Genomic DNA, 20,295 nt, shown 5'->3' with positions numbered 1-20,295 from the left:
TCGTGGTAAATATCGCTTCGTGCAAGCGTCAGCGTAGCGTCAGTCGAGCAAAGTCGAGACAAGTCAAGCTGAGAGATGTTGCACAGTTAATTAAACGGTACGCGACGCTGACAACGCTTTTCCAAGTATCCCACGTCACGCAGCAGAGTGGCGCAGTGGAAGCGTGCTGGGCCCATAACCCAGAGGTCCGTGGATCGAAACCACGCTCTGCTAAAATTATTCTTTTTCTTGTGTGCTTCGAGCTCGATCATTAAGCCTGGGGTGCGCTGACCCAGCGTCAACAGCAAACCCTGTAAGTTCTGAAACGATGACGACGTCGTGTGGAGAATACGAGAAACACTTCCTAAGACGCAGAGTTTCTTACGATTCTGCAGCAACTACATTTCTCGATCACAACGTTAATGTCCTATCGGGCCACACGTGCAACTTTCGCGATATAAAAATCGCACCTCCCCGGCGGGGAATCGAACCCCGGTCTCCCGCGTGACAGGCGGGGATACTAACCACTATACTACCGAGGAATACGCAAACGACACGCACAACGCACGCACACTTATTCTTCTCAAGTAGGTGATTCATCTCAAATCTAGCGTCCCGATGCTTTCAGAGTCAGCTGCTACGAAATAAAAGTATGACCCAGGTGAGGCTCGAACTCACAACCCCGGCATTGCTCACGGCTACTGCCTTATAAGTACCGTGCGCTAACCAATTGCGCCACTGGGGCTACAGCAGGGTGCTTTCAGTTAGCGGTATTTGCTTTGCTGCCAACCTGTTGTGGCTACAGACCCATCATACGACCGTCACCTGCGGCCATACTGCGACTTTAGCACCTGGCTACGGATGCTTCATACGATTCTTGTTTCATATGCTACACTTACAAGCATATCAACCGCTTGTCATCACCGAAACATTGCAGAAAAACGCGCGCCTTGCCTTCTGCTACCTGTCCAACAGCGAGGGCAGATGTGTGGCAAGCTCTAAGCTATGCAGGCGCACCGTGGCCGAGCAGCTGGAGGAGAGATGCCTTCCTTGGCAGCTCCCTGCAGAGTGCGGAAGACCAGAGTGGCCGCGCCGCCGTTGTCAGTGGACGACACGCAGTTGCCGAGCCACGGAGAACACGTTGCTCTGCGATGTGTACCCGCGTCATATGACGAAAGACGAACAGTGGCCCTGTGGCGCAACGGATAACGCGTCTGACTACGGATCAGAAGATTCCAGGTTCGAATCCTGGCAGGGTCGGCATTTTGTTAGTTGCGGGCGCGTAGCTAGGCAGTGCATTCGAATGTTTCCACCTGCGTGGAGTGCAATGTCAATCCTGAGCATCTCGCAGCTGCATCTCGAGACGATCGTGGTAAATATCGCTTCGTGCAAGCGTCAGCGTAGCGTCAGTCGAGCAAAGTCGAGACAAGTCAAGCTGAGAGATGTTGCACAGTTAATTAAACGGTACGCGACGCTGACAACGCTTTTCCAAGTATCCCACGTCACGCAGCAGAGTGGCGCAGTGGAAGCGTGCTGGGCCCATAACCCAGAGGTCCGTGGATCGAAACCACGCTCTGCTAAAATTATTCTTTTTCTTGTGTGCTTCGAGCTCGATCATTAAGCCTGGGGTGCGCTGACCCAGCGTCAACAGCAAACCCTGTAAGTTCTGAAACGATGACGACGTCGTGTGGAGAATACGAGAAACACTTCCTAAGACGCAGAGTTTCTTACGATTCTGCAGCAACTACATTTCTCGATCACAACGTTAATGTCCTATCGGGCCACACGTGCAACTTTCGCGATATAAAAATCGCACCTCCCCGGCGGGGAATCGAACCCCGGTCTCCCGCGTGACAGGCGGGGATACTAACCACTATACTACCGAGGAATACGCAAACGACACGCACAACGCACGCACACTTATTCTTCTCAAGTAGGTGATTCATCTCAAATCTAGCGTCCCGATGCTTTCAGAGTCAGCTGCTACGAAATAAAAGTATGCCCCAGGTGAGGCTCGAACTCACAACCCCGGCATTGCTCACGGCTACTGCCTTATAAGTACCGTGCGCTAACCAATTGCGCCACTGGGGCTACAGCAGGGTGCTTTCAGTTAGCGGTATTTGCTTTGCTGCCAACCTGTTGTGGCTACAGACCCATCATACGACCGTCACCTGCGGCCATACTGCGACTTTAGCACCTGGCTACGGATGCTTCATACGATTCTTGTTTCATATGCTACACTTACAAGCATATCAACCGCTTGTCATCACCGAAACATTGCAGAAAAACGCGCGCCTTGCCTTCTGCTACCTGTCCAACAGCGAGGGCAGATGTGTGGCAAGCTCTAAGCTATGCAGGCGCACCGTGGCCGAGCAGCTGGAGGAGAGATGCCTTCCTTGGCAGCTCCCTGCAGAGTGCGGAAGACCAGAGTGGCCGCGCCGCCGTTGTCAGTGGACGACACGCAGTTGCCGAGCCACGGAGAACACGTTGCTCTGCGATGTGTACCCGCGTCATATGACGAAAGACGAACAGTGGCCCTGTGGCGCAACGGATAACGCGTCTGACTACGGATCAGAAAATTCCAGGTTCGAATCCCGGCAGGGTCGGCATTTTGTTAGTTGCGGGCGCGTAGCTAGGCAGTGCATTCGAATGTTTCCACCTGCGTGGAGTGCAATGTCAATCCTGAGCATCTCGCAGCTGCATCTCGAGACGATCGTGGTAAATATCGCTTCGTGCAAGCGTCAGCGTAGCGTCAGTCGAGCAAAGTCGAGACAAGTCAAGCTGAGAGATGTTGCACAGTTAATTAAACGGTACGCGACGCTGACAACGCTTTTCCAAGTATCCCACGTCACGCAGCAGAGCGGCGCAGTGGAAGCGTGCTGGGCCCATAACCCAGAGGTCCGTGGATCGAAACCACGCTCTGCTAAAATTATTCTTTTTCTTGTGTGCTTCGAGCTCGATCATTAAGCCTGGGGTGCGCTGACCCAGCGTCAACAGCAAACCCTGTAAGTTCTGAAACGATGACGACGTCGTGTGGAGAATACGAGAAACACTTCCTAAGACGCAGAGTTTCTTACGATTCTGCAGCAACTACATTTCTCGATCACAACGTTAATGTCCTATCGGGCCACACGTGCAACTTTCGCGATATAAAAATCGCACCTCCCCGGCGGGGAATCGAACCCCGGTCTCCCGCGTGACAGGCGGGGATACTAACCACTATACTACCGAGGAATACGCAAACGACACGCACAACGCACGCACACTTATTCTTCTCAAGTAGGTGATTCATCTCAAATCTAGCGTCCCGATGCTTTCAGAGTCAGCTGCTACGAAATAAAAGTATGCCCCAGGTGAGGCTCGAACTCACAACCCCGGCATTGCTCACGGCTACTGCCTTATAAGTACCGTGCGCTAACCAATTGCGCCACTGGGGCTACAGCAGGGTGCTTTCAGTTAGCGGTATTTGCTTTGCTGCCAACCTGTTGTGGCTACAGACCCATCATACGACCGTCACCTGCGGCCATACTGCGACTTTAGCACCTGGCTACGGATGCTTCATACGATTCTTGTTTCATATGCTACACTTACAAGCATATCAACCGCTTGTCATCACCGAAACATTGCAGAAAAACGCGCGCCTTGCCTTCTGCTACCTGTCCAACAGCGAGGGCAGATGTGTGGCAAGCTCTAAGCTATGCAGGCGCACCGTGGCCGAGCAGCTGGAGGAGAGATGCCTTCCTTGGCAGCTCCCTGCAGAGTGCGGAAGACCAGAGTGGCCGCGCCGCCGTTGTCAGTGGACGACACGCAGTTGCCGAGCCACGGAGAACACGTTGCTCTGCGATGTGTACCCGCGTCATATGACGAAAGACGAACAGTGGCCCTGTGGCGCAACGGATAACGCGTCTGACTACGGATCAGAAGATTCCAGGTTCGAATCCCGGCAGGGTCGGCATTTTGTTAGTTGCGGGCGCGTAGCTAGGCAGTGCATTCGAATGTTTCCACCTGCGTGGAGTGCAATGTCAATCCTGAGCATCTCGCAGCTGCATCTCGAGACGATCGTGGTAAATATCGCTTCGTGCAAGCGTCAGCGTAGCGTCAGTCGAGCAAAGTCGAGACAAGTCAAGCTGAGAGATGTTGCACAGTTAATTAAACGGTACGCGACGCTGACAACGCTTTTCCAAGTATCCCACGTCACGCAGCAGAGCGGCGCAGTGGAAGCGTGCTGGGCCCATAACCCAGAGGTCCGTGGATCGAAACCACGCTCTGCTAAAATTATTCTTTTTCTTGTGTGCTTCGAGCTCGATCATTAAGCCTGGGGTGCGCTGACCCAGCGTCAACAGCAAACCCTGTAAGTTCTGAAACGATGACGACGTCGTGTGGAGAATACGAGAAACACTTCCTAAGACGCAGAGTTTCTTACGATTCTGCAGCAACTACATTTCTCGATCACAACGTTAATGTCCTATCGGGCCACACGTGCAACTTTCGCGATATAAAAATCGCACCTCCCCGGCGGGGAATCGAACCCCGGTCTCCCGCGTGACAGGCGGGGATACTAACCACTATACTACCGAGGAATACGCAAACGACATGCACAACGCACGCACACTTATTCTTCTCAAGTAGGTGATTCATCTCAAATCTAGCGTCCCGATGCTTTCAGAGTCAGCTGCTACGAAATAAAAGTATGCCCCAGGTGAGGCTCGAACTCACAACCCCGGCATTGCTCACGGCTACTGCCTTATAAGTACCGTGCGCTAACCAATTGCGCCACTGGGGCTACAGCAGGGTGCTTTCAGTTAGCGGTATTTGCTTTGCTGCCAACCTGTTGTGGCTACAGACCCATCATACGACCGTCACCTGCGGCCATACTGCGACTTTAGCACCTGGCTACGGATGCTTCATACGATTCTTGTTTCATATGCTACACTTACAAGCATATCAACCGCTTGTCATCACCGAAACATTGCAGAAAAACGCGCGCCTTGCCTTCTGCTACCTGTCCAACAGCGAGGGCAGATGTGTGGCAAGCTCTAAGCTATGCAGGCGCACCGTGGCCGAGCAGCTGGAGGAGAGATGCCTTCCTTGGCAGCTCCCTGCAGAGTGCGGAAGACCAGAGTGGCCGCGCCGCCGTTGTCAGTGGACGACACGCAGTTGCCGAGCCACGGAGAACACGTTGCTCTGCGATGTGTACCCGCGTCATATGACGAAAGACGAACAGTGGCCCTGTGGCGCAACGGATAACGCGTCTGACTACGGATCAGAAGATTCCAGGTTCGAATCCTGGCAGGGTCGGCATTTTGTTAGTTGCGGGCGCGTAGCTAGGCAGTGCATTCGAATGTTTCCACCTGCGTGGAGTGCAATGTCAATCCTGAGCATCTCGCAGCTGCATCTCGAGACGATCGTGGTAAATATCGCTTCGTGCAAGCGTCAGCGTAGCGTCAGTCGAGCAAAGTCGAGACAAGTCAAGCTGAGAGATGTTGCACAGTTAATTAAACGGTACGCGACGCTGACAACGCTTTTCCAAGTATCCCACGTCACGCAGCAGAGTGGCGCAGTGGAAGCGTGCTGGGCCCATAACCCAGAGGTCCGTGGATCGAAACCACGCTCTGCTAAAATTATTCTTTTTCTTGTGTGCTTCGAGCTCGATCATTAAGCCTGGGGTGCGCTGACCCAGCGTCAACAGCAAACCCTGTAAGTTCTGAAACGATGACGACGTCGTGTGGAGAATACGAGAAACACTTCCTAAGACGCAGAGTTTCTTACGATTCTGCAGCAACTACATTTCTCGATCACAACGTTAATGTCCTATCGGGCCACACGTGCAACTTTCGCGATATAAAAATCGCACCTCCCCGGCGGGGAATCGAACCCCGGTCTCCCGCGTGACAGGCGGGGATACTAACCACTATACTACCGAGGAATACGCAAACGACACGCACAACGCACGCACACTTATTCTTCTCAAGTAGGTGATTCATCTCAAATCTAGCGTCCCGATGCTTTCAGAGTCAGCTGCTACGAAATAAAAGTATGCCCCAGGTGAGGCTCGAACTCACAACCCCGGCATTGCTCACGGCTACTGCCTTATAAGTACCGTGCGCTAACCAATTGCGCCACTGGGGCTACAGCAGGGTGCTTTCAGTTAGCGGTATTTGCTTTGCTGCCAACCTGTTGTGGCTACAGACCCATCATACGACCGTCACCTGCGGCCATACTGCGACTTTAGCACCTGGCTACGGATGCTTCATACGATTCTTGTTTCATATGCTACACTTACAAGCATATCAACCGCTTGTCATCACCGAAACATTGCAGAAAAACGCGCGCCTTGCCTTCTGCTACCTGTCCAACAGCGAGGGCAGATGTGTGGCAAGCTCTAAGCTATGCAGGCGCACCGTGGCCGAGCAGCTGGAGGAGAGATGCCTTCCTTGGCAGCTCCCTGCAGAGTGCGGAAGACCAGAGTGGCCGCGCCGCCGTTGTCAGTGGACGACACGCAGTTGCCGAGCCACGGAGAACACGTTGCTCTGCGATGTGTACCCGCGTCATATGACGAAAGACGAACAGTGGCCCTGTGGCGCAACGGATAACGCGTCTGACTACGGATCAGAAGATTCCAGGTTCGAATCCCGGCAGGGTCGGCATTTTGTTAGTTGCGGGCGCGTAGCTAGGCAGTGCATTCGAATGTTTCCACCTGCGTGGAGTGCAATGTCAATCCTGAGCATCTCGCAGCTGCATCTCGAGACGATCGTGGTAAATATCGCTTCGTGCAAGCGTCAGCGTAGCGTCAGTCGAGCAAAGTCGAGACAAGTCAAGCTGAGAGATGTTGCACAGTTAATTAAACGGTACGCGACGCTGACAACGCTTTTCCAAGTATCCCACGTCACGCAGCAGAGTGGCGCAGTGGAAGCGTGCTGGGCCCATAACCCAGAGGTCCGTGGATCGAAACCACGCTCTGCTAAAATTATTCTTTTTCTTGTGTGCTTCGAGCTCGATCATTAAGCCTGGGGTGCGCTGACCCAGCGTCAACAGCAAACCCTGTAAGTTCTGAAACGATGACGACGTCGTGTGGAGAATACGAGAAACACTTCCTAAGACGCAGAGTTTCTTACGATTCTGCAGCAACTACATTTCTCGATCACAACGTTAATGTCCTATCGGGCCACACGTGCAACTTTCGCGATATAAAAATCGCACCTCCCCGGCGGGGAATCGAACCCCGGTCTCCCGCGTGACAGGCGGGGATACTAACCACTATACTACCGAGGAATACGCAAACGACACGCACAACGCACGCACACTTATTCTTCTCAAGTAGGTGATTCATCTCAAATCTAGCGTCCCGATGCTTTCAGAGTCAGCTGCTACGAAATAAAAGTATGCCCCAGGTGAGGCTCGAACTCACAACCCCGGCATTGCTCACGGCTACTGCCTTATAAGTACCGTGCGCTAACCAATTGCGCCACTGGGGCTACAGCAGGGTGCTTTCAGTTAGCGGTATTTGCTTTGCTGCCAACCTGTTGTGGCTACAGACCCATCATACGACCGTCACCTGCGGCCATACTGCGACTTTAGCACCTGGCTACGGATGCTTCATACGATTCTTGTTTCATATGCTACACTTACAAGCATATCAACCGCTTGTCATCACCGAAACATTGCAGAAAAACGCGCGCCTTGCCTTCTGCTACCTGTCCAACAGCGAGGGCAGATGTGTGGCAAGCTCTAAGCTATGCAGGCGCACCGTGGCCGAGCAGCTGGAGGAGAGATGCCTTCCTTGGCAGCTCCCTGCAGAGTGCGGAAGACCAGAGTGGCCGCGCCGCCGTTGTCAGTGGACGACACGCAGTTGCCGAGCCACGGAGAACACGTTGCTCTGCGATGTGTACCCGCGTCATATGACGAAAGACGAACAGTGGCCCTGTGGCGCAACGGATAACGCGTCTGACTACGGATCAGAAGATTCCAGGTTCGAATCCCGGCAGGGTCGGCATTTTGTTAGTTGCGGGCGCGTAGCTAGGCAGTGCATTCGAATGTTTCCACCTGCGTGGAGTGCAATGTCAATCCTGAGCATCTCGCAGCTGCATCTCGAGACGATCGTGGTAAATATCGCTTCGTGCAAGCGTCAGCGTAGCGTCAGTCGAGCAAAGTCGAGACAAGTCAAGCTGAGAGATGTTGCACAGTTAATTAAACGGTACGCGACGCTGACAACGCTTTTCCAAGTATCCCACGTCACGCAGCAGAGCGGCGCAGTGGAAGCGTGCTGGGCCCATAACCCAGAGGTCCGTGGATCGAAACCACGCTCTGCTAAAATTATTCTTTTTCTTGTGTGCTTCGAGCTCGATCATTAAGCCTGGGGTGCGCTGACCCAGCGTCAACAGCAAACCCTGTAAGTTCTGAAACGATGACGACGTCGTGTGGAGAATACGAGAAACACTTCCTAAGACGCAGAGTTTCTTACGATTCTGCAGCAACTACATTTCTCGATCACAACGTTAATGTCCTATCGGGCCACACGTGCAACTTTCGCGATATAAAAATCGCACCTCCCCGGCGGGGAATCGAACCCCGGTCTCCCGCGTGACAGGCGGGGATACTAACCACTATACTACCGAGGAATACGCAAATGACATGCACAACGCACGCACACTTATTCTTCTCAAGTAGGTGATTCATCTCAAATCTAGCGTCCCGATGCTTTCAGAGTCAGCTGCTACGAAATAAAAGTATGCCCCAGGTGAGGCTCGAACTCACAACCCCGGCATTGCTCACGGCTACTGCCTTATAAGTACCGTGCGCTAACCAATTGCGCCACTGGGGCTACAGCAGGGTGCTTTCAGTTAGCGGTATTTGCTTTGCTGCCAACCTGTTGTGGCTACAGACCCATCATACGACCGTCACCTGCGGCCATACTGCGACTTTAGCACCTGGCTACGGATGCTTCATACGATTCTTGTTTCATATGCTACACTTACAAGCATATCAACCGCTTGTCATCACCGAAACATTGCAGAAAAACGCGCGCCTTGCCTTCTGCTACCTGTCCAACAGCGAGGGCAGATGTGTGGCAAGCTCTAAGCTATGCAGGCGCACCGTGGCCGAGCAGCTGGAGGAGAGATGCCTTCCTTGGCAGCTCCCTGCAGAGTGCGGAAGACCAGAGTGGCCGCGCCGCCGTTGTCAGTGGACGACACGCAGTTGCCGAGCCACGGAGAACACGTTGCTCTGCGATGTGTACCCGCGTCATATGACGAAAGACGAACAGTGGCCCTGTGGCGCAACGGATAACGCGTCTGACTACGGATCAGAAGATTCCAGGTTCGAATCCTGGCAGGGTCGGCATTTTGTTAGTTGCGGGCGCGTAGCTAGGCAGTGCATTCGAATGTTTCCACCTGCGTGGAGTGCAATGTCAATCCTGAGCATCTCGCAGCTGCATCTCGAGACGATCGTGGTAAATATCGCTTCGTGCAAGCGTCAGCGTAGCGTCAGTCGAGCAAAGTCGAGACAAGTCAAGCTGAGAGATGTTGCACAGTTAATTAAACGGTACGCGACGCTGACAACGCTTTTCCAAGTATCCCACGTCACGCAGCAGAGTGGCGCAGTGGAAGCGTGCTGGGCCCATAACCCAGAGGACCGTGGATCGAAACCACGCTCTGCTAAAATTATTCTTTTTCTTGTGTGCTTCGAGCTCGATCATTAAGCCTGGGGTGCGCTGACCCAGCGTCAACAGCAAACCCTGTAAGTTCTGAAACGATGACGACGTCGTGTGGAGAATACGAGAAACACTTCCTAAGACGCAGAGTTTCTTACGATTCTGCAGCAACTACATTTCTCGATCACAACGTTAATGTCCTATCGGGCCACACGTGCAACTTTCGCGATATAAAAATCGCACCTCCCCGGCGGGGAATCGAACCCCGGTCTCCCGCGTGACAGGCGGGGATACTAACCACTATACTACCGAGGAATACGCAAACGACACGCACAACGCACGCACACTTATTCTTCTCAAGTAGGTGATTCATCTCAAATCTAGCGTCCCGATGCTTTCAGAGTCAGCTGCTACGAAATAAAAGTATGCCCCAGGTGAGGCTCGAACTCACAACCCCGGCATTGCTCACGGCTACTGCCTTATAAGTACCGTGCGCTAACCAATTGCGCCACTGGGGCTACAGCAGGGTGCTTTCAGTTAGCGGTATTTGCTTTGCTGCCAACCTGTTGTGGCTACAGACCCATCATACGACCGTCACCTGCGGCCATACTGCGACTTTAGCACCTGGCTACGGATGCTTCATACGATTCTTGTTTCATATGCTACACTTACAAGCATATCAACCGCTTGTCATCACCGAAACATTGCAGAAAAACGCGCGCCTTGCCTTCTGCTACCTGTCCAACAGCGAGGGCAGATGTGTGGCAAGCTCTAAGCTATGCAGGCGCACCGTGGCCGAGCAGCTGGAGGAGAGATGCCTTCCTTGGCAGCTCCCTGCAGAGTGCGGAAGACCAGAGTGGCCGCGCCGCCGTTGTCAGTGGACGACACGCAGTTGCCGAGCCACGGAGAACACGTTGCTCTGCGATGTGTACCCGCGTCATATGACGAAAGACGAACAGTGGCCCTGTGGCGCAACGGATAACGCGTCTGACTACGGATCAGAAGATTCCAGGTTCGAATCCCGGCAGGGTCGGCATTTTGTTAGTTGCGGGCGCGTAGCTAGGCAGTGCATTCGAATGTTTCCACCTGCGTGGAGTGCAATGTCAATCCTGAGCATCTCGCAGCTGCATCTCGAGACGATCGTGGTAAATATCGCTTCGTGCAAGCGTCAGCGTAGCGTCAGTCGAGCAAAGTCGAGACAAGTCAAGCTGAGAGATGTTGCACAGTTAATTAAACGGTACGCGACGCTGACAACGCTTTTCCAAGTATCCCACGTCACGCAGCAGAGCGGCGCAGTGGAAGCGTGCTGGGCCCATAACCCAGAGGTCCGTGGATCGAAACCACGCTCTGCTAAAATTATTCTTTTTCTTGTGTGCTTCGAGCTCGATCATTAAGCCTGGGGTGCGCTGACCCAGCGTCAACAGCAAACCCTGTAAGTTCTGAAACGATGACGACGTCGTGTGGAGAATACGAGAAACACTTCCTAAGACGCAGAGTTTCTTACGATTCTGCAGCAACTACATTTCTCGATCACAACGTTAATGTCCTATCGGGCCACACGTGCAACTTTCGCGATATAAAAATCGCACCTCCCCGGCGGGGAATCGAACCCCGGTCTCCCGCGTGACAGGCGGGGATACTAACCACTATACTACCGAGGAATACGCAAACGACATGCACAACGCACGCACACTTATTCTTCTCAAGTAGGTGATTCATCTCAAATCTAGCGTCCCGATGCTTTCAGAGTCAGCTGCTACGAAATAAAAGTATGCCCCAGGTGAGGCTCGAACTCACAACCCCGGCATTGCTCACGGCTACTGCCTTATAAGTACCGTGCGCTAACCAATTGCGCCACTGGGGCTACAGCAGGGTGCTTTCAGTTAGCGGTATTTGCTTTGCTGCCAACCTGTTGTGGCTACAGACCCATCATACGACCGTCACCTGCGGCCATACTGCGACTTTAGCACCTGGCTACGGATGCTTCATACGATTCTTGTTTCATATGCTACACTTACAAGCATATCAACCGCTTGTCATCACCGAAACATTGCAGAAAAACGCGCGCCTTGCCTTCTGCTACCTGTCCAACAGCGAGGGCAGATGTGTGGCAAGCTCTAAGCTATGCAGGCGCACCGTGGCCGAGCAGCTGGAGGAGAGATGCCTTCCTTGGCAGCTCCCTGCAGAGTGCGGAAGACCAGAGTGGCCGCGCCGCCGTTGTCAGTGGACGACACGCAGTTGCCGAGCCACGGAGAACACGTTGCTCTGCGATGTGTACCCGCGTCATATGACGAAAGACGAACAGTGGCCCTGTGGCGCAACGGATAACGCGTCTGACTACGGATCAGAAGATTCCAGGTTCGAATCCTGGCAGGGTCGGCATTTTGTTAGTTGCGGGCGCGTAGCTAGGCAGTGCATTCGAATGTTTCCACCTGCGTGGAGTGCAATGTCAATCCTGAGCATCTCGCAGCTGCATCTCGAGACGATCGTGGTAAATATCGCTTCGTGCAAGCGTCAGCGTAGCGTCAGTCGAGCAAAGTCGAGACAAGTCAAGCTGAGAGATGTTGCACAGTTAATTAAACGGTACGCGACGCTGACAACGCTTTTCCAAGTATCCCACGTCACGCAGCAGAGTGGCGCAGTGGAAGCGTGCTGGGCCCATAACCCAGAGGTCCTTGGATCGAAACCACGCTCTGCTAAAATTATTCTTTTTCTTGTGTGCTTCGAGCTCGATCATTAAGCCTGGGGTGCGCTGACCCAGCGTCAACAGCAAACCCTGTAAGTTCTGAAACGATGACGACGTCGTGTGGAGAATACGAGAAACACTTCCTAAGACGCAGAGTTTCTTACGATTCTGCAGCAACTACATTTCTCGATCACAACGTTAATGTCCTATCGGGCCACACGTGCAACTTTCGCGATATAAAAATCGCACCTCCCCGGCGGGGAATCGAACCCCGGTCTCCCGCGTGACAGGCGGGGATACTAACCACTATACTACCGAGGAATACGCAAACGACACGCACAACGCACGCACACTTATTCTTCTCAAGTAGGTGATTCATCTCAAATCTAGCGTCCCGATGCTTTCAGAGTCAGCTGCTACGAAATAAAAGTATGCCCCAGGTGAGGCTCGAACTCACAACCCCGGCATTGCTCACGGCTACTGCCTTATAAGTACCGTGCGCTAACCAATTGCGCCACTGGGGCTACAGCAGGGTGCTTTCAGTTAGCGGTATTTGCTTTGCTGCCAACCTGTTGTGGCTACAGACCCATCATACGACCGTCACCTGCGGCCATACTGCGACTTTAGCACCTGGCTACGGATGCTTCATACGATTCTTGTTTCATATGCTACACTTACAAGCATATCAACCGCTTGTCATCACCGAAACATTGCAGAAAAACGCGCGCCTTGCCTTCTGCTACCTGTCCAACAGCGAGGGCAGATGTGTGGCAAGCTCTAAGCTATGCAGGCGCACCGTGGCCGAGCAGCTGGAGGAGAGATGCCTTCCTTGGCAGCTCCCTGCAGAGTGCGGAAGACCAGAGTGGCCGCGCCGCCGTTGTCAGTGGACGACACGCAGTTGCCGAGCCACGGAGAACACGTTGCTCTGCGATGTGTACCCGCGTCATATGACGAAAGACGAACAGTGGCCCTGTGGCGCAACGGATAACGCGTCTGACTACGGATCAGAAGATTCCAGGTTCGAATCCTGGCAGGGTCGGCATTTTGTTAGTTGCGGGCGCGTAGCTAGGCAGTGCATTCGAATGTTTCCACCTGCGTGGAGTGCAATGTCAATCCTGAGCATCTCGCAGCTGCATCTCGAGACGATCGTGGTAAATATCGCTTCGTGCAAGCGTCAGTCGAGCAAAGTCGAGACAAGTCAAGCTGAGAGATGTTGCACAGTTAATTAAACGGTACGCGACGCTGACAACGCTTTTCCAAGTATCCCACGTCACGCAGCAGAGTGGCGCAGTGGAAGCGTGCTGGGCCCATAACCCAGAGGTCCGTGGATCGAAACCACGCTCTGCTAAAATTATTCTTTTTCTTGTGTGCTTCGAGCTCGATCATTAAGCCTGGGGTGCGCTGACCCAGCGTCAACAGCAAACCCTGTAAGTTCTGAAACGATGACGACGTCGTGTGGAGAATACGAGAAACACTTCCTAAGACGCAGAGTTTCTTACGATTCTGCAGCAACTACATTTCTCGATCACAACGTTAATGTCCTATCGGGCCACACGTGCAACTTTCGCGATATAAAAATCGCACCTCCCCGGCGGGGAATCGAACCCCGGTCTCCCGCGTGACAGGCGGGGATACTAACCACTATACTACCGAGGAATACGCAAACGACACGCACAACGCACGCACACTTATTCTTCTCAAGTAGGTGATTCATCTCAAATCTAGCGTCCCGATGCTTTCAGAGTCAGCTGCTACGAAATAAAAGTATGCCCCAGGTGAGGCTCGAACTCACAACCCCGGCATTGCTCACGGCTACTGCCTTATAAGTACCGTGCGCTAACCAATTGCGCCACTGGGGCTACAGCAGGGTGCTTTCAGTTAGCGGTATTTGCTTTGCTGCCAACCTGTTGTGGCTACAGACCCATCATACGACCGTCACCTGCGGCCATACTGCGACTTTAGCACCTGGCTACGGATGCTTCATACGATTCTTGTTTCATATGCTACACTTACAAGCATATCAACCGCTTGTCATCACCGAAACATTGCAGAAAAACGCGCGCCTTGCCTTCTGCTACCTGTCCAACAGCGAGGGCAGATGTGTGGCAAGCTCTAAGCTATGCAGGCGCACCGTGGCCGAGCAGCTGGAGGAGAGATGCCTTCCTTGGCAGCTCCCTGCAGAGTGCGGAAGACCAGAGTGGCCGCGCCGCCGTTGTCAGTGGACGACACGCAGTTGCCGAGCCACGGAGAACACGTTGCTCTGCGATGTGTACCCGCGTCATATGACGAAAGACGAACAGTGGCCCTGTGGCGCAACGGATAACGCGTCTGACTACGGATCAGAAGATTCCAGGTTCGAATCCTGGCAGGGTCGGCATTTTGTTAGTTGCGGGCGCGTAGCTAGGCAGTGCATTCGAATGTTTCCACCTGCGTGGAGTGCAATGTCAATCCTGAGCATCTCGCAGCTGCATCTCGAGACGATCGTGGTAAATATCGCTTCGTGCAAGCGTCAGCGTAGCGTCAGTCGAGCGAAGTCGAGACAAGTCAAGCTGAGAGATGTTGCACAGTTAATTAAACGGTACGCGACGCTGACAACGCTTTTCCAAGTATCCCACGTCACGCAGCAGAGTGGCGCAGTGGAAGCGTGCTGGGCCCATAACCCAGAGGTCCGTGGATCGAAACCACGCTCTGCTAAAATTATTCTTTTTCTTGTGTGCTTCGAGCTCGATCATTAAGCCTGGGGTGCGCTGACCCAGCGTCAACAGCAAACCCTGTAAGTTCTGAAACGATGACGACGTCGTGTGGAGAATACGAGAAACACTTCCTAAGACGCAGAGTTTCTTACGATTCTGCAGCAACTACATTTCTCGATCACAACGTTAATGTCCTATCGGGCCACACGTGCAACTTTCGCGATATAAAAATCGCACCTCCCCGGCGGGGAATCGAACCCCGGTCTCCCGCGTGACAGGCGGGGATACTAACCACTATACTACCGAGGAATACGCAAACGACACGCACAACGCACGCACACTTATTCTTCTCAAGTAGGTGATTCATCTCAAATCTAGCGTCCCGATGCTTTCAGAGTCAGCTGCTACGAAATAAAAGTATGCCCCAGGTGAGGCTCGAACTCACAACCCCGGCATTGCTCACGGCTACTGCCTTATAAGTACCGTGCGCTAACCAATTGCGCCACTGGGGCTACAGCAGGGTGCTTTCAGTTAGCGGTATTTGCTTTGCTGCCAACCTGTTGTGGCTACAGACCCATCATACGACCGTCACCTGCGGCCATACTGCGACTTTAGCACCTGGCTACGGATGCTTCATACGATTCTTGTTTCATATGCTACACTTACAAGCATATCAACCGCTTGTCATCACCGAAACATTGCAGAAAAACGCGCGCCTTGCCTTCTGCTACCTGTCCAACAGCGAGGGCAGATGTGTGGCAAGCTCTAAGCTATGCAGGCGCACCGTGGCCGAGCAGCTGGAGGAGAGATGCCTTCCTTGGCAGCTCCCTGCAGAGTGCGGAAGACCAGAGTGGCCGCGCCGCCGTTGTCAGTGGACGACACGCAGTTGCCGAGCCACGGAGAACACGTTGCTCTGCGATGTGTACCCGCGTCATATGACGAAAGACGAACAGTGGCCCTGTGGCGCAACGGATAACGCGTCTGACTACGGATCAGAAGATTCCAGGTTCGAATCCTGGCAGGGTCGGCATTTTGTTAGTTGCGGGCGCGTAGCTAGGCAGTGCATTCGAATGTTTCCACCTGCGTGGAGTGCAATGTCAATCCTGAGCATCTCGCAGCTGCATCTCGAGACGATCGTGGTAAATATCGCTTCGTGCAAGCGTCAGCGTAGCGTCAGTCGAGCAAAGTCGAGACAAGTCAAGCTGAGAGATGTTGCACAGTTAATTAAACGGTACGCGACGCTGACAACGCTTTTCCAAGTATCCCACGTCACGCAGCAGAGTGGCGCAGTGGAAGCGTGCTGGGCCCATAACCCAGAGGTCCGTGGATCGAAACCACGCTCTGCTAAAATTATTCTTTTTCTTGTGTGCTTCGAGCTCGATCATTAAGCCTGGGGTGCGCTGACCCAGCGTCAACAGCAAACCCTGTAAGTTCTGAAACGATGACGACGTCGTGTGGAGAATACGAGAAACACTTCCTAAGACGCAGAGTTTCTTACGATTCTGCAGCAACTACATTTCTCGATCACAACGTTAATGTCCTATCGGGCCACACGTGCAACTTTCGCGATATAAAAATCGCACCTCCCCGGCGGGGAATCGAACCCCGGTCTCCCGCGTGACAGGCGGGGATACTAACCACTATACTACCGAGGAATACGCAAACGACACGCACAACGCACGCACACTTATTCTTCTCAAGTAGGTGATTCATCTCAAATCTAGCGTCCCGATGCTTTCAGAGTCAGCTGCTACGAAATAAAAGTATGCCCCAGGTGAGGCTCGAACTCACAACCCCGGCATTGCTCACGGCTACTGCCTTATAAGTACCGTGCGCTAACCAATTGCGCCACTGGGGCTACAGCAGGGTGCTTTCAGTTAGCGGTATTTGCTTTGCTGCCAACCTGTTGTGGCTACAGACCCATCATACGACCGTCACCTGCGGCCATACTGCGACTTTAGCACCTGGCTACGGATGCTTCATACGATTCTTGTTTCATATGCTACACTTACAAGCATATCAACCGCTTGTCATCACCGAAAAATTGCAGAAAAACGCGCGCCTTGCCTTCTGCTACCTGTCCAACAGCGAGGGCAGATGTGTGGCAAGCTCTAAGCTATGCAGGCGCACCGTGGCCGAGCAGCTGGAGGAGAGATGCCTTCCTTGGCAGCTCCCTGCAGAGTGCGGAAGACCAGAGTGGCCGCGCCGCCGTTGTCAGTGGACGACACGCAGTTGCCGAGCCACGGAGAACACGTTGCTCTGCGATGTGTACCCGCGTCATATGACGAAAGACGAACAGTGGCCCTGTGGCGCAACGGATAACGCGTCTGACTACGGATCAGAAGATTCCAGGTTCGAATCCCGGCAGGGTCGGCATTTTGTTAGTTGCGGGCGCGTAGCTAGGCAGTGCATTCGAATGTTTCCACCTGCGTGGAGTGCAATGTCAATCCTGAGCATCTCGCAGCTGCATCTCGAGACGATCGTGGTAAATATCGCTTCGTGCAAGCGTCAGCGTAGCGTCAGTCGAGCAAAGTCGAGACAAGTCAAGCTGAGAGATGTTGCACAGTTAATTAAACGGTACGCGACGCTGACAACGCTTTTCCAAGTATCCCACGTCACGCAGCAGAGCGGCGCAGTGGAAGCGTGCTGGGCCCATAACCCAGAGGTCCGTGGATCGAAACCACGCTCTGCTAAAATTATTCTTTTTCTTGTGTGCTTCGAGCTCGATCATTAAGCCTGGGGTGCGCTGACCCAGCGTCAACAGCAAACCCTGTAAGTTCTGAAACGATGACGACGTCGTGTGGAGAATACGAGAAACACTTCCTAAGACGCAGAGTTTCTTACGATTCTGCAGCAACTACATTTCTCGATCACAACGTTAATGTCCTATCGGGCCACACGTGCAACTTTCGCGATATAAAAATCGCACCTCCCCGGCGGGGAATCGAACCCCGGTCTCCCGCGTGACAGGCGGGGATACTAACCACTATACTACCGAGGAATACGCAAACGACATGCACAACGCACGCACACTTATTCTTCTCAAGTAGGTGATTCATCTCAAATCTAGCGTCCCGATGCTTTCAGAGTCAGCTGCTACGAAATAAAAGTATGCCCCAGGTGAGGCTCGAACTCACAACCCCGGCATTGCTCACGGCTACTGCCTTATAAGTACCGTGCGCTAACCAATTGCGCCACTGGGGCTACAGCAGGGTGCTTTCAGTTAGCGGTATTTGCTTTGCTGCCAACCTGTTGTGGCTACAGACCCATCATACGACCGTCACCTGCGGCCATACTGCGACTTTAGCACCTGGCTACGGATGCTTCATACGATTCTTGTTTCATATGCTACACTTACAAGCATATCAACCGCTTGTCATCACCGAAACATTGCAGAAAAACGCGCGCCTTGCCTTCTGCTACCTGTCCAACAGCGAGGGCAGATGTGTGGCAAGCTCTAAGCTATGCAGGCGCACCGTGGCCGAGCAGCTGGAGGAGAGATGCCTTCCTTGGCAGCTCCCTGCAGAGTGCGGAAGACCAGAGTGGCCGCGCCGCCGTTGTCAGTGGACGACACGCAGTTGCCGAGCCACGGAGAACACGTTGCTCTGCGATGTGTACCCGCGTCATATGACGAAAGACGAACAGTGGCCCTGTGGCGCAACGGATAACGCGTCTGACTACGGATCAGAAGATTCCAGGTTCGAATCCTGGCAGGGTCGGCATTTTGTTAGTTGCGGGCGCGTAGCTAGGCAGTGCATTCGAATGTTTCCACCTGCGTGGAGTGCAATGTCAATCCTGAGCATCTCGCAGCTGCATCTCGAGACGATCGTGGTAAATATCGCTTCGTGCAAGCGTCAGCGTAGCGTCAGTCGAGCAAAGTCGAGACAAGTCAAGCTGAGAGATGTTGCACAGTTAATTAAACGGTACGCGACGCTGACAACGCTTTTCCAAGTATCCCACGTCACGCAGCAGAGTGGCGCAGTGGAAGCGTGCTGGGCCCATAACCCAGAGGTCCTTGGATCGAAACCACGCTCTGCTAAAATTATTCTTTTTCTTGTGTGCTTCGAGCTCGATCATTAAGCCTGGGGTGCGCTGACCCAGCGTCAACAGCAAACCCTGTAAGTTCTGAAACGATGACGACGTCGTGTGGAGAATACGAGAAACACTTCCTAAGACGCAGAGTTTCTTACGATTCTGCAGCAACTACATTTCTCGATCACAACGTTAATGTCCTATCGGGCCACACGTGCAACTTTCGCGATATAAAAATCGCACCTCCCCGGCGGGGAATCGAACCCCGGTCTCCCGCGTGACAGGCGGGGATACTAACCACTATACTACCGAGGAATACGCAAACGACACGCACAACGCACGCACACTTATTCTTCTCAAGTAGGTGATTCATCTCAAATCTAGCGTCCCGATGCTTTCAGAGTCAGCTGCTACGAAATAAAAGTATGCCCCAGGTGAGGCTCGAACTCACAACCCCGGCATTGCTCACGGCTACTGCCTTATAAGTACCGTGCGCTAACCAATTGCGCCACTGGGGCTACAGCAGGGTGCTTTCAGTTAGCGGTATTTGCTTTGCTGCCAACCTGTTGTGGCTACAGACCCATCATACGACCGTCACCTGCGGCCATACTGCGACTTTAGCACCTGGCTACGGATGCTTCATACGATTCTTGTTTCATATGCTACACTTACAAGCATATCAACCGCTTGTCATCACCGAAACATTGCAGAAAAACGCGCGCCTTGCCTTCTGCTACCTGTCCAACAGCGAGGGCAGATGTGTGGCAAGCTCTAAGCTATGCAGGCGCACCGTGGCCGAGCAGCTGGAGGAGAGATGCCTTCCTTGGCAGCTCCCTGCAGAGTGCGGAAGACCAGAGTGGCCGCGCCGCCGTTGTCAGTGGACGACACGCAGTTGCCGAGCCACGGAGAACACGTTGCTCTGCGATGTGTACCCGCGTCATATGACGAAAGACGAACAGTGGCCCTGTGGCGCAACGGATAACGCGTCTGACTACGGATCAGAAGATTCCAGGTTCGAATCCTGGCAGGGTCGGCATTTTGTTAGTTGCGGGCGCGTAGCTAGGCAGTGCATTCGAATGTTTCCACCTGCGTGGAGTGCAATGTCAATCCTGAGCATCTCGCAGCTGCATCTCGAGACGATCGTGGTAAATATCGCTTCGTGCAAGCGTCAGCGTAGCGTCAGTCGAGCAAAGTCGAGACAAGTCAAGCTGAGAGATGTTGCACAGTTAATTAAACGGTACGCGACGCTGACAACG

At 53.3% G+C, this 20,295-nt stretch overlaps 53 non-coding genes across 53 annotated transcripts; 23 read left to right on the top strand and 30 right to left on the bottom strand.

The window, feature by feature from the left end:
• The first annotated feature begins 141 nt into the window (after positions 1-141).
• On the top strand, positions 142-213 carry Trnam-cau (transfer RNA methionine (anticodon CAU)). The gene has a single exon. It is a non-coding gene; the product is annotated as a tRNA-Met (tRNA).
• A 236-nt stretch (positions 214-449) lies between these two features.
• Trnad-guc (transfer RNA aspartic acid (anticodon GUC)) lies at positions 450-521 on the bottom strand. Its single transcript has one exon. It is a non-coding gene; the product is annotated as a tRNA-Asp (tRNA).
• Positions 522-632: 111 nt separating this feature from the next.
• Trnai-uau (transfer RNA isoleucine (anticodon UAU)) lies at positions 633-724 on the bottom strand. Its single transcript is given in 2 exon segments — positions 633-668; positions 687-724. It is a non-coding gene; the product is annotated as a tRNA-Ile (tRNA).
• A 442-nt stretch (positions 725-1,166) lies between these two features.
• Positions 1,167-1,239, top strand: Trnar-acg (transfer RNA arginine (anticodon ACG)). The gene has a single exon. It is a non-coding gene; the product is annotated as a tRNA-Arg (tRNA).
• Positions 1,240-1,487: 248 nt separating this feature from the next.
• On the top strand, positions 1,488-1,559 carry Trnam-cau (transfer RNA methionine (anticodon CAU)). The gene has a single exon. It is a non-coding gene; the product is annotated as a tRNA-Met (tRNA).
• Positions 1,560-1,795: 236 nt separating this feature from the next.
• On the bottom strand, positions 1,796-1,867 carry Trnad-guc (transfer RNA aspartic acid (anticodon GUC)). The gene has a single exon. It is a non-coding gene; the product is annotated as a tRNA-Asp (tRNA).
• Positions 1,868-1,978: 111 nt separating this feature from the next.
• Positions 1,979-2,070, bottom strand: Trnai-uau (transfer RNA isoleucine (anticodon UAU)). The gene is given in 2 exon segments: positions 1,979-2,014; positions 2,033-2,070. It is a non-coding gene; the product is annotated as a tRNA-Ile (tRNA).
• Positions 2,071-2,512: 442 nt separating this feature from the next.
• On the top strand, positions 2,513-2,585 carry Trnar-acg (transfer RNA arginine (anticodon ACG)). Its single transcript has one exon. It is a non-coding gene; the product is annotated as a tRNA-Arg (tRNA).
• A 556-nt stretch (positions 2,586-3,141) lies between these two features.
• On the bottom strand, positions 3,142-3,213 carry Trnad-guc (transfer RNA aspartic acid (anticodon GUC)). The gene has a single exon. It is a non-coding gene; the product is annotated as a tRNA-Asp (tRNA).
• Positions 3,214-3,324: 111 nt separating this feature from the next.
• Trnai-uau (transfer RNA isoleucine (anticodon UAU)) lies at positions 3,325-3,416 on the bottom strand. Its single transcript is given in 2 exon segments — positions 3,325-3,360; positions 3,379-3,416. It is a non-coding gene; the product is annotated as a tRNA-Ile (tRNA).
• Positions 3,417-3,858: 442 nt separating this feature from the next.
• Positions 3,859-3,931, top strand: Trnar-acg (transfer RNA arginine (anticodon ACG)). The gene has a single exon. It is a non-coding gene; the product is annotated as a tRNA-Arg (tRNA).
• Positions 3,932-4,487: 556 nt separating this feature from the next.
• Trnad-guc (transfer RNA aspartic acid (anticodon GUC)) lies at positions 4,488-4,559 on the bottom strand. Its single transcript has one exon. It is a non-coding gene; the product is annotated as a tRNA-Asp (tRNA).
• Positions 4,560-4,670: 111 nt separating this feature from the next.
• Positions 4,671-4,762, bottom strand: Trnai-uau (transfer RNA isoleucine (anticodon UAU)). Its single transcript is given in 2 exon segments — positions 4,671-4,706; positions 4,725-4,762. It is a non-coding gene; the product is annotated as a tRNA-Ile (tRNA).
• Positions 4,763-5,204: 442 nt separating this feature from the next.
• Trnar-acg (transfer RNA arginine (anticodon ACG)) lies at positions 5,205-5,277 on the top strand. The gene has a single exon. It is a non-coding gene; the product is annotated as a tRNA-Arg (tRNA).
• A 248-nt stretch (positions 5,278-5,525) lies between these two features.
• Positions 5,526-5,597, top strand: Trnam-cau (transfer RNA methionine (anticodon CAU)). Its single transcript has one exon. It is a non-coding gene; the product is annotated as a tRNA-Met (tRNA).
• Positions 5,598-5,833: 236 nt separating this feature from the next.
• Positions 5,834-5,905, bottom strand: Trnad-guc (transfer RNA aspartic acid (anticodon GUC)). Its single transcript has one exon. It is a non-coding gene; the product is annotated as a tRNA-Asp (tRNA).
• A 111-nt stretch (positions 5,906-6,016) lies between these two features.
• Trnai-uau (transfer RNA isoleucine (anticodon UAU)) lies at positions 6,017-6,108 on the bottom strand. The gene is given in 2 exon segments: positions 6,017-6,052; positions 6,071-6,108. It is a non-coding gene; the product is annotated as a tRNA-Ile (tRNA).
• A 442-nt stretch (positions 6,109-6,550) lies between these two features.
• On the top strand, positions 6,551-6,623 carry Trnar-acg (transfer RNA arginine (anticodon ACG)). The gene has a single exon. It is a non-coding gene; the product is annotated as a tRNA-Arg (tRNA).
• A 248-nt stretch (positions 6,624-6,871) lies between these two features.
• Positions 6,872-6,943, top strand: Trnam-cau (transfer RNA methionine (anticodon CAU)). The gene has a single exon. It is a non-coding gene; the product is annotated as a tRNA-Met (tRNA).
• A 236-nt stretch (positions 6,944-7,179) lies between these two features.
• Positions 7,180-7,251, bottom strand: Trnad-guc (transfer RNA aspartic acid (anticodon GUC)). Its single transcript has one exon. It is a non-coding gene; the product is annotated as a tRNA-Asp (tRNA).
• Positions 7,252-7,362: 111 nt separating this feature from the next.
• Trnai-uau (transfer RNA isoleucine (anticodon UAU)) lies at positions 7,363-7,454 on the bottom strand. Its single transcript is given in 2 exon segments — positions 7,363-7,398; positions 7,417-7,454. It is a non-coding gene; the product is annotated as a tRNA-Ile (tRNA).
• Positions 7,455-7,896: 442 nt separating this feature from the next.
• On the top strand, positions 7,897-7,969 carry Trnar-acg (transfer RNA arginine (anticodon ACG)). Its single transcript has one exon. It is a non-coding gene; the product is annotated as a tRNA-Arg (tRNA).
• Positions 7,970-8,525: 556 nt separating this feature from the next.
• Positions 8,526-8,597, bottom strand: Trnad-guc (transfer RNA aspartic acid (anticodon GUC)). The gene has a single exon. It is a non-coding gene; the product is annotated as a tRNA-Asp (tRNA).
• Positions 8,598-8,708: 111 nt separating this feature from the next.
• Positions 8,709-8,800, bottom strand: Trnai-uau (transfer RNA isoleucine (anticodon UAU)). The gene is given in 2 exon segments: positions 8,709-8,744; positions 8,763-8,800. It is a non-coding gene; the product is annotated as a tRNA-Ile (tRNA).
• A 442-nt stretch (positions 8,801-9,242) lies between these two features.
• Trnar-acg (transfer RNA arginine (anticodon ACG)) lies at positions 9,243-9,315 on the top strand. The gene has a single exon. It is a non-coding gene; the product is annotated as a tRNA-Arg (tRNA).
• Positions 9,316-9,563: 248 nt separating this feature from the next.
• Trnam-cau (transfer RNA methionine (anticodon CAU)) lies at positions 9,564-9,635 on the top strand. Its single transcript has one exon. It is a non-coding gene; the product is annotated as a tRNA-Met (tRNA).
• Positions 9,636-9,871: 236 nt separating this feature from the next.
• On the bottom strand, positions 9,872-9,943 carry Trnad-guc (transfer RNA aspartic acid (anticodon GUC)). Its single transcript has one exon. It is a non-coding gene; the product is annotated as a tRNA-Asp (tRNA).
• Positions 9,944-10,054: 111 nt separating this feature from the next.
• On the bottom strand, positions 10,055-10,146 carry Trnai-uau (transfer RNA isoleucine (anticodon UAU)). Its single transcript is given in 2 exon segments — positions 10,055-10,090; positions 10,109-10,146. It is a non-coding gene; the product is annotated as a tRNA-Ile (tRNA).
• Positions 10,147-10,588: 442 nt separating this feature from the next.
• Trnar-acg (transfer RNA arginine (anticodon ACG)) lies at positions 10,589-10,661 on the top strand. Its single transcript has one exon. It is a non-coding gene; the product is annotated as a tRNA-Arg (tRNA).
• Positions 10,662-11,217: 556 nt separating this feature from the next.
• Positions 11,218-11,289, bottom strand: Trnad-guc (transfer RNA aspartic acid (anticodon GUC)). Its single transcript has one exon. It is a non-coding gene; the product is annotated as a tRNA-Asp (tRNA).
• Positions 11,290-11,400: 111 nt separating this feature from the next.
• On the bottom strand, positions 11,401-11,492 carry Trnai-uau (transfer RNA isoleucine (anticodon UAU)). The gene is given in 2 exon segments: positions 11,401-11,436; positions 11,455-11,492. It is a non-coding gene; the product is annotated as a tRNA-Ile (tRNA).
• A 442-nt stretch (positions 11,493-11,934) lies between these two features.
• Trnar-acg (transfer RNA arginine (anticodon ACG)) lies at positions 11,935-12,007 on the top strand. The gene has a single exon. It is a non-coding gene; the product is annotated as a tRNA-Arg (tRNA).
• A 556-nt stretch (positions 12,008-12,563) lies between these two features.
• On the bottom strand, positions 12,564-12,635 carry Trnad-guc (transfer RNA aspartic acid (anticodon GUC)). Its single transcript has one exon. It is a non-coding gene; the product is annotated as a tRNA-Asp (tRNA).
• A 111-nt stretch (positions 12,636-12,746) lies between these two features.
• On the bottom strand, positions 12,747-12,838 carry Trnai-uau (transfer RNA isoleucine (anticodon UAU)). The gene is given in 2 exon segments: positions 12,747-12,782; positions 12,801-12,838. It is a non-coding gene; the product is annotated as a tRNA-Ile (tRNA).
• Positions 12,839-13,280: 442 nt separating this feature from the next.
• Trnar-acg (transfer RNA arginine (anticodon ACG)) lies at positions 13,281-13,353 on the top strand. Its single transcript has one exon. It is a non-coding gene; the product is annotated as a tRNA-Arg (tRNA).
• Positions 13,354-13,590: 237 nt separating this feature from the next.
• Trnam-cau (transfer RNA methionine (anticodon CAU)) lies at positions 13,591-13,662 on the top strand. Its single transcript has one exon. It is a non-coding gene; the product is annotated as a tRNA-Met (tRNA).
• Positions 13,663-13,898: 236 nt separating this feature from the next.
• Trnad-guc (transfer RNA aspartic acid (anticodon GUC)) lies at positions 13,899-13,970 on the bottom strand. The gene has a single exon. It is a non-coding gene; the product is annotated as a tRNA-Asp (tRNA).
• Positions 13,971-14,081: 111 nt separating this feature from the next.
• Positions 14,082-14,173, bottom strand: Trnai-uau (transfer RNA isoleucine (anticodon UAU)). Its single transcript is given in 2 exon segments — positions 14,082-14,117; positions 14,136-14,173. It is a non-coding gene; the product is annotated as a tRNA-Ile (tRNA).
• Positions 14,174-14,615: 442 nt separating this feature from the next.
• Trnar-acg (transfer RNA arginine (anticodon ACG)) lies at positions 14,616-14,688 on the top strand. Its single transcript has one exon. It is a non-coding gene; the product is annotated as a tRNA-Arg (tRNA).
• Positions 14,689-14,936: 248 nt separating this feature from the next.
• On the top strand, positions 14,937-15,008 carry Trnam-cau (transfer RNA methionine (anticodon CAU)). The gene has a single exon. It is a non-coding gene; the product is annotated as a tRNA-Met (tRNA).
• Positions 15,009-15,244: 236 nt separating this feature from the next.
• Positions 15,245-15,316, bottom strand: Trnad-guc (transfer RNA aspartic acid (anticodon GUC)). Its single transcript has one exon. It is a non-coding gene; the product is annotated as a tRNA-Asp (tRNA).
• Positions 15,317-15,427: 111 nt separating this feature from the next.
• Positions 15,428-15,519, bottom strand: Trnai-uau (transfer RNA isoleucine (anticodon UAU)). Its single transcript is given in 2 exon segments — positions 15,428-15,463; positions 15,482-15,519. It is a non-coding gene; the product is annotated as a tRNA-Ile (tRNA).
• Positions 15,520-15,961: 442 nt separating this feature from the next.
• Trnar-acg (transfer RNA arginine (anticodon ACG)) lies at positions 15,962-16,034 on the top strand. Its single transcript has one exon. It is a non-coding gene; the product is annotated as a tRNA-Arg (tRNA).
• Positions 16,035-16,282: 248 nt separating this feature from the next.
• Trnam-cau (transfer RNA methionine (anticodon CAU)) lies at positions 16,283-16,354 on the top strand. The gene has a single exon. It is a non-coding gene; the product is annotated as a tRNA-Met (tRNA).
• A 236-nt stretch (positions 16,355-16,590) lies between these two features.
• On the bottom strand, positions 16,591-16,662 carry Trnad-guc (transfer RNA aspartic acid (anticodon GUC)). Its single transcript has one exon. It is a non-coding gene; the product is annotated as a tRNA-Asp (tRNA).
• Positions 16,663-16,773: 111 nt separating this feature from the next.
• On the bottom strand, positions 16,774-16,865 carry Trnai-uau (transfer RNA isoleucine (anticodon UAU)). Its single transcript is given in 2 exon segments — positions 16,774-16,809; positions 16,828-16,865. It is a non-coding gene; the product is annotated as a tRNA-Ile (tRNA).
• A 442-nt stretch (positions 16,866-17,307) lies between these two features.
• On the top strand, positions 17,308-17,380 carry Trnar-acg (transfer RNA arginine (anticodon ACG)). Its single transcript has one exon. It is a non-coding gene; the product is annotated as a tRNA-Arg (tRNA).
• A 556-nt stretch (positions 17,381-17,936) lies between these two features.
• Trnad-guc (transfer RNA aspartic acid (anticodon GUC)) lies at positions 17,937-18,008 on the bottom strand. The gene has a single exon. It is a non-coding gene; the product is annotated as a tRNA-Asp (tRNA).
• A 111-nt stretch (positions 18,009-18,119) lies between these two features.
• On the bottom strand, positions 18,120-18,211 carry Trnai-uau (transfer RNA isoleucine (anticodon UAU)). Its single transcript is given in 2 exon segments — positions 18,120-18,155; positions 18,174-18,211. It is a non-coding gene; the product is annotated as a tRNA-Ile (tRNA).
• Positions 18,212-18,653: 442 nt separating this feature from the next.
• On the top strand, positions 18,654-18,726 carry Trnar-acg (transfer RNA arginine (anticodon ACG)). Its single transcript has one exon. It is a non-coding gene; the product is annotated as a tRNA-Arg (tRNA).
• Positions 18,727-19,282: 556 nt separating this feature from the next.
• Trnad-guc (transfer RNA aspartic acid (anticodon GUC)) lies at positions 19,283-19,354 on the bottom strand. The gene has a single exon. It is a non-coding gene; the product is annotated as a tRNA-Asp (tRNA).
• A 111-nt stretch (positions 19,355-19,465) lies between these two features.
• On the bottom strand, positions 19,466-19,557 carry Trnai-uau (transfer RNA isoleucine (anticodon UAU)). The gene is given in 2 exon segments: positions 19,466-19,501; positions 19,520-19,557. It is a non-coding gene; the product is annotated as a tRNA-Ile (tRNA).
• Positions 19,558-19,999: 442 nt separating this feature from the next.
• On the top strand, positions 20,000-20,072 carry Trnar-acg (transfer RNA arginine (anticodon ACG)). Its single transcript has one exon. It is a non-coding gene; the product is annotated as a tRNA-Arg (tRNA).
• The last annotated feature ends 223 nt before the right edge of the window (positions 20,073-20,295 follow it).

Source organism: Schistocerca cancellata, unplaced genomic scaffold (assembly GCF_023864275.1).
Source record: "Schistocerca cancellata isolate TAMUIC-IGC-003103 unplaced genomic scaffold, iqSchCanc2.1 HiC_scaffold_1165, whole genome shotgun sequence".
Lineage (NCBI taxonomy): Eukaryota > Metazoa > Arthropoda > Insecta > Orthoptera > Acrididae > Schistocerca > Schistocerca cancellata.
This window is presented reverse-complemented; position numbering and strand designations above follow the sequence as displayed.